Source organism: Homarus americanus, unplaced genomic scaffold (assembly GCF_018991925.1).
Source record: "Homarus americanus isolate GMGI-L3 unplaced genomic scaffold, GMGI_Hamer_2.0 scaffold32583, whole genome shotgun sequence".
Classification (NCBI taxonomy): Eukaryota; Metazoa; Arthropoda; class Malacostraca; order Decapoda; family Nephropidae; genus Homarus; species Homarus americanus.
This window is the reverse complement of record NW_024713129.1, coordinates 37,816,969-37,825,522: the sequence shown is the minus strand read 5'-3', so window position 1 is coordinate 37,825,522 and position 8,554 is coordinate 37,816,969.

Sequence of the window (8,554 nt, the reverse complement as noted above, 5' to 3'; positions counted from 1 at the left end):
CGGGAGTGAACACATTAGTTGACTAAGAGATGTTAATAATTTTTACAATGGTTGGGATTGGGCTGTTCTTATAACGATCAGTCCGTGCTCCTGTGGCCTGAATATGGATATCGGGTGAAAGCAGGAGCCTGTGTCGATGATGGTGCAGAGGCTTCTCCCCAAATATAGTGTAGCCAGAAATGCACTCGCCCATTTTCATATCCCTAACTGTAAATTTAGGTTAACATTCATAGTTGGGTGAAGTGCTTGTGCCCTGGGGGAGAATCAGTGAACCTTAGGACAGGAGATAGGGATGTATAGCACTCTTATTCATTGACGTCACACAGATGTGGGCAGAGTTTCTGGGCGACCATGTGCAGGACAAACAAAGCGCTGTTTATCTGTTACTCTCGATAGTAAATTCAAATAATTACTGCTACAATTTTTATCTTATTCATTAAAAGACGTAGAACAAAATAAACTAAAGTATAACAGCTTTCTGCATATGAACTACGTGTTTCTATTGAGTTGTTTGTCCTCTGTTCTGTCGTTGCTACATTGCTGCATCGCTGATGCCACGTCATCTCGAATCTATTTTTAATAACATCTGCGAATTTCGAAGTGCTATTCAGTCTTATTTATTAGAGTGATGCAGAAAAACGGTAAAATTTATCAACATTATTCTCCTATGTTCATTATTCACTTTGCTCTAGAGGTAAATGACGTGATTGCGATATATAATGTTAATCATAAGGTCAAGCAGCAATTTCGTAAGAAAGAAAAAATCATGAGTAATATTTAGTTTATTTATATCAGAGCATCTTGAGACACACTAGCGTTGAGTCACATAGATTGAGGCATTAGCACGACACACACACGCCAGAACTAAGAGAAGACTGAGCATTACACTAAATTTTACAAGGCAAAGTCCATATTGGTACGACCAAGTTATCGCGTTTATTGGTAAATACACTTAAAAGTATTTTAATAAAAAACACAGAACGAGCGTAGATCTTCATCTACAAGACTTTATCAAAACTGAAGGAGAAATAATGCACCAGTAAATATTTTAAACAGGTTTCACAAGAGGCAGTAGAATATTTACATATTGACTGTTAGCCTCCCACCCAAGGTTTTTAAGCTTAAAAATGTTTGGAAGCACAGATATTTAGAATGGAATTATCCTCGTTTACTTTTTGAGGCATATTTATATTTAATGATAAACGATTGAGTGATAGGAACAGATGAAAGCGTAACAACAAAGCAATCTTTTACTGAACTTCAATGCAAGGATTAGCTTCTAATTTACAAAGTAGTTCAGTGCACCAAGGACATAGTCAAACCAAAAAGTTACATGAGGATATCAATTGTTTAAAAAGGTCAATAAAACATAGGCGACACAACAGAGTAGTCCTAGTGACTTTATCTATATGCTATTATGGTATAGGTGTTAAGTCGACCGTCCTGAAAGATATTCAAAGTTCTCTAATCAGTATATTAGCTGGACACATATACAGTATACCATTAACTACTTCTTAGAAGCAGTTAGTTATTCTCCTCCAGTTGATCATTGTTGAGGAACTAAAGAAATTATAAAGGGGAAAGAAAGTAGTATATTTTTTGTGGAGGAGGACAGCAGTCTCCAGTCACGACAATCGCCAGGAATGTATGTTTATGCAGATGAGGTGGGCCGAATACTGGCGAACAAATAATTTGTTTCTCCCTCAATGCCTCATCTGTTAAGACCTTACTCTGTGGTGTTACATCGTCTCTTCCTTGATGACTCAAGATTCTTCTTGTATTTCATGTATGACTAACGAAGCAAATTTAATTGAACTGAGCTTTACATTGATATATTAAATTCGACTGAGGTGTATTTTGTAAGTGATTGGAACTCTAGAGTCCTAAGAATAACTTTTTGGTTTCCTCGAAACCTTTGTGGTAACTGTTGATGTTCTTGCCAAGTTGTGGATCAACATTACAGTGAGAATTGTCCGATGTTTCCCTGTGTCTTACTTAAACATATACAAACGTACACAAGTATGGAAAAATATACGCACACACAGGCAGAAACACATATATATCCACTGCACCCACCCATGTAAACACACATACATACACACCACGTTGAGAACACTGCTTCTTGTCCGATCAGCGAAATTAAGTAACATTGGGTCTGGTTAATAAAGTAGTTGGATGGGAGACCACAAGACCCTAAGAACACCAGAAGCTGCTGGCATAAGGACTCTACTGGAAACATTGGTCAAATTGACTAAATATTAATTAAAACACACACACACACACACACACACACACACACACACACACACACACAAACACACACACATACACACACACACACACTCAGAAAATCGTCGGGAATCTGCTTACAGGATTATGCGAACGGTCACGGAAGGTGATCATGAACAAATATCATGAATTAACAATTTTTAAAATGACCGAAAGAGGAACATATTAACTCATGGTCTGTAAACTTACCAGTGAGGTGAGATAGAAAATACAGGGAGAGTCCTTTACTGATGTGCTCAGGCCTTGACCACATCTTAACACACAAGTTTACCTGAAAATATTAGCTAGTAATGATACAGTAATATATAAAAGTATTATGCAGCACAAGATTTGTATTATACCCCAGCCAACGGTACAATTAAAATCATGAGAAGCTACACTGTAGAGATTACCTACTTGACTACCAGAGTCTTGAGGTACAATGAAACTAATGCAAGAGAACATTTTACCACACCCATTAGTTACAACGTAAGACTGCCATATGCTACAACCACGAGATACGAGACTGCGACCTATCTAAACCATCATCAACAATGCAGATCTTGTAAGATGATAATACTCATCCACCATCACACAGTGAAGATCTTGCTATACAAAAAATACAACACACGCAACAATAAATTTCTTAAGGAATTATAATTTACTAAAATTACGAACACTATAACACAGACGCGGATACAATGAAGCATGTTAGATTACAACGTTCGTCCAACAGCTATAATGAAAATCTTTTGTGCCAAAAATTGTCCACAGTTTTCAACTAAAATTGAAATCTTTAAAGTCAATAATCCATCACAATCAATATAACAGGAATTTTTCATCACTACAACGATCTTGATCATCAGCTACAGTGAAAATCTTGTAAAGTCAACAATAAAGCGCAATCATGATCCTTCCTGAGGATATATGCCACGAAAGCAGTAGTTGCCAGACTCCAAACACTACAAGAACGACTGACCCCACGATTTTGTGCACCAATAATCATACGAAAACTCTTTCTCAAGAACCTGTTTGGTATTAAACGTGCTATCTAGCCACTTCCCACAAACAAGGGCCTGTAGATCGTGTAGCGGTGTGCGCTGACCTCCTGCTTGCTCTGTGCTGCGCTTAACTAATACTGTTCACGAAGCGCTGAGTGTTCGGCAGGTTATGAAGAGAGAGAGAGAGAGAGAGAGAGAGAGAGAGAGAGAGAGAGAGAGTACGTGTGGGTGTTTTGTGTTTTGTTTATTCCGATCAAGCCCTTCACTACTGGACATCACTTTTAATATGTGATATGGCTAACATCAGAAAATTTTATTCAGCACAGAATGACCCCCAGTACCTAAGGCGTTAATAAGAAATTGAAGGTATGATTGATGGTTAGGATGATTAGAGTCGTGTAGTAACACTTTAACACTTGGTGAGTACATTTCCTTGTGATATACTTTAGGTGTCATTAATAAGTTATAGTTTGATAATAGTATCTTTTCATGTTTTGGTTTTTTCGATTATATTAGCTCGTGTGTGCAAGCTCACACATTTTATTCACACACACACACACACACACATATATATATATATATATATATATATATATATATATATATATATATATATATATATATATATATATATATATATATATATATATATATATATATATATATATATATATATATATATATATATATATATATATATTTCATTTTTAGTGACAAAGTTCTTCAATTTTGGACAAAAGCAAACATTCCCACACACCACAAACCAGAGTGTGTGAATCAAGTGCACAAAATGTTTGACAAGTGGAGTAGTTTGAAAAAGAACTCTTCAAGAAAGACAGAAACTCAAAAGCAGAAAGAGAAAGAGTTCACTGATACATTTGAAGATCTCTTTGACATTGCACATGTGAATGCTTTGAATATGATGACGGTTCAGGAGGATAAGGATTTCTTAATAGCGCAACGAGAAAAAGGGCGTCGTGGGGCAATGTCATCTCTTGACAAAGTATTCCTGAAAAGACAGAAACGACGAGAAAAAACTCTCAAGAAAGCAATGAAAAGGAAGTTGGCTGCAGACAGTGCAGAGGAAGAAGCCAAAAAATGCCAGGCCATCGTTGTCTTGGAGAGCAGTAGTACGTCATCTTCTGAGGAATCCAACCCAGTTCCTGGCCCATCAGCACTTCAAACTCCACCTACTGTCAAGAAGCGTGGGCGAAAAGAAGTTCTAACTCAAGAACTTTCTGCAGCATTAGATCGGACCAAGTCCTCAGATAGAATGGCCATGCACATTGTCACCCAATCTGCTCGGAGTCTGAGCCATGATGTCAGTGAATTGATTCTGAATCGATCAAGCATCAGGAGGAATCGTCAGCATCATCGCATTAGCAGGGCAGCTGAAATCCTTTCAAACTTCAAACCAAAATCAGTTTTAATGGTTCACTGGGATGGTAAATTGATGCCTGATTTGACAGGGCATGGGGGCCATGTTGACAGACTCCCAGTTCTTGTCTCAGGCAATGGCACCTCCCAACTTCTTGCTTTTCCAAAACTTCCCTCTGGTACCGGTGATGAACAAGCAAAAGCTGTTGTGAAGGCTTTGCAGCAATGGCACATTGCAGACATCGTGCATGGCATGTGTTTTGATACAACAAGCTCAAATGCTGGTCACCACAAGGGTGCGTGTGTCAAAATTGAGCAGTTGCTGGGTCGTGATTTGCTATATTTTGCCTGCCTCCACCATGTACTAGAACTTGTAGCTGGAGCTGCTTTTGAAGCTGTAATGGGGCACTCAGCTGCTCCTGACATACAGCTGTTCCGAAGATTCCAAGCCAAATGGGAACAAATTGACAAGCAGAAGTTTGAAGACTCCTCCACCGACGATCTGGCAGAACAATCGGTCAGAGCTATTAGGGACGATCTAACCAACTTCATTGAGAAGCCTCTATTGGAGACACAGCTTCGAGATGATTATCGAGAGCTGCTAGAGCTGGCCTCCATCTTCCTTGGCACATCGCCTTCTCGGGGTGTACGATTTTCTGCTCCTGGTGCAATGCACCAAGCACGACGGATGGCAAAGACCATTTATTCCTTCAAAGTGTGGTTATTCCGTTCTCAGTTTAAGCTTACTCCAAAGGAGAACAAAGGACTAAGAGATTTGTACATTTTCTTTGCCCGAATATATGTGAAGGCTTGGACAACTGCTCCACTTGCTGCAAAGGCACCAAAAGGAGATCTGATGCTGCTTAAAGCTCTACAAGACTACAGTACCATCAGCGATGCCATATCAAAGGCAACTTTCCACAAAATGATGAGACACCTCTGGTACTTGTCAGAAGAGTTGGTTGCATTGGCCTTCTTTGATGACGATGTTCTCCCAGCAGTGAAGGACCGCATGTTGGAAGCTATGAACATCGTTACTGGAGAAGAAAAGCATGTCAAACGGGTTACAATCAATCCAGACACACCCCAAGTGAAGAACCTATATGATTTCACGACAAAGAACACAAAGTCATTTTTCAAAAAGCTCAACTTGAATACAGATTTCCTGGCCCTCCCAGTAGAACAGTGGAAAGATGATCCTGGCTTCCAAAATGCAAAAGCCAGTGTACAAGCTTTGTCTGTGATCAATGATCATGCAGAAAGAGGAGTAGCCTTAGTCCAAGATTTCTCAGGCCGCATCACCAAGGACGAACAGCAACTGCAGTATCTACTGCAGGCAGTTGCTGACCACAGGAAATCATTCCCTAATGCCCTCAAGCAGACCTTACTGGGCGACAAAGAGTGAGACTGGTCCTCATGCGACCCCTGCCTTGAGCAGCTAATACCCACTTAGACTAAGTGGGGGGGGGGGCCCAGGCTTGGGGGCTAGGAAATGATGTGTTATGAACATTAAGCATAGGCATAATATTGTTAAATTTCATTTGACTTGAGCAACCTCTAATTATTAAGATATTTAAAAAATATTTTACAGGCAATGTTTCTACCCCAAATGAAAACTTTTGCCAGGGTCTGTGACAAAAAAATGGCAAATTTTGTTTTTTGCCCCAAAATAAGGACCACCCATATATATATATATATATATATATATATATATATATATATATATATATATATATATATATATATATATATATATATATATATATATATATATATATATATATATTAGTATATATAACACGCTCGATGAACTTGTGAAATATAACAGAGTCTAGAACTGCTTTTAGTGTCCTTGTGGCCTAGCCGGTAAGCGTTCCCTAGTCACACCCAGTAGGTCGAGGGTTCGATTCCTTGCTGGTGAGGTCGTTGATTATATGTTCAAAGTCCGCGTGTTATATGGACTAAAAATGAAGTATATATATGTACCTCGCGTTTCATACCAGCTGGATTCGGTAAAATGCTACTGACACCACATAAGAGGCACGGGCAGTTTCCCATTGAGGTTCACGGCGCCATCAGCTCGATGAACAGGCTTTGTGTGAAATATAACAGAGTCTAGAACTGCTTTTAGTGTCCTTGTGGCCTAGCCGGTAAGCGTTCCCTAGTCACACCCAGTAGGTCGAGGGTTCGATTCCTTGCTGGTGAGGTCGTTGATTTCAGAGGCAACAGGTTGCCTCTGAAGATGTCTTGAATAAAGACGAAAGCTAAGGTGCTCCGTTGTTTCCTTTTCACATCAAGATATATATATATATATATATATATATATATATATATATATATATATATATATATATATATATATATATATATATATATATATATATATATATATATATATATATATATATATATATATATATATATATATATATATATATATATATATATATATATATATATATATATATAATGTCCCCCCCCAAAAAAAAAACTCATTATACATTACTGTATCGACTCTTTGATAAACCCATATAATTTGAGTTTGATAAATCACTCTTAAACTCTCAATAGAATAACTGAATTTGAAAAGAGAGAAGTTGCCGTGACTAAAATTACTTAAATCAATTTATTGACACTGAAGTGATCCGGATCTTGAATATCATCTTAGACTCACGTATCGAAAATAACAGGGAAGGCAACCCAAATACTGAGATGCTAAACTCTACTAATAACTGGGAAAGGTTAGTAGAATACCTTATTAATTGCTAATATCTAGTCTCGGACCAGTGAACACTTTTATTGCTTCCAACTCATTGAATCCTGAGCGGGAGGAGTTAGGGTGGGGCAGGCTGACTATCTTAATGGGGGTGAAAAGTTCATTACACACTACGTGGTAGACAGAGAAGGAAAAAGAAAATATGGGCAAATATGGAAATCCACAACACCAGAAAAGTTTATGATATAAGTTAACAAAACAAAACAAAATCACTGCAAATGATATGAAAAGTAATTTGACGATACAAATTCATGATATAAAAATAACAATGAATAACTTTGAATAACTAAAATAATTAGGTATGGCGATATCCGAGGGATCGATGTTTGCACTAAAGGGTCAAGGCCAAGATATAGGTGGAGGGCAGAAGGTGATGCAGTGAGGGTGCACCACACCTGAACCTCTCCACTGCACGATACCTGAGGGGGGGGGGTGCTGGTGGTAGAGTGGTAGCGCTCTTGCCTTCGCAAGCGAGATGTCACGGGTTCGATTCCCGGGCCGGTGGAAGTTGTTTGGACATACTTCCTAGCCCCCATTAGTCCCTGTTCACCTAGCAGTAAAGTAGGTACCTGGTTTAAATCGAAAGTTGCGAATTCGTATTCAGGGACAAGTTGTTGGAGCTTCCAATAACTTGATGACATTAACCATTGACTCTTCAGGCTTCTACGCCCTTAGCTCATGAGACATAAAGGCAAGCATGAACTTAGCATGCTTCCCTGTTGGGCACTGTAAACGCTTCTTCGCTTCACCTTACACAAGGATGTAGGGGAGTGCCCAATAAATAAAAAAAAAAACCTGAGGGCTGTGAAGCTGAGGCTGATTATTGATTTTAGACAAGCATTCTCTTCCTTACACAAAAGCCAACCTCTAAATCTTGCATTTTATTTCCATCTCATTTCCTTATCTATGCAAGGCATTGTATAACTTACAGAGCATATTCTCGTAATACAATTAACTTCAACTTCATTTTGATCTTACATACACTGAACAAAAAATATATTCCTCTACTGAACATACAAAGAATTTTAAAGCCTTCTATTTAGATGAGTTTCAATTTTCTCGGTAAATACAGGTGGTGTGTGAGTTTATAACGATAGACTCTGATAGTAAGTAGTGAGGGTGTCTCATGATT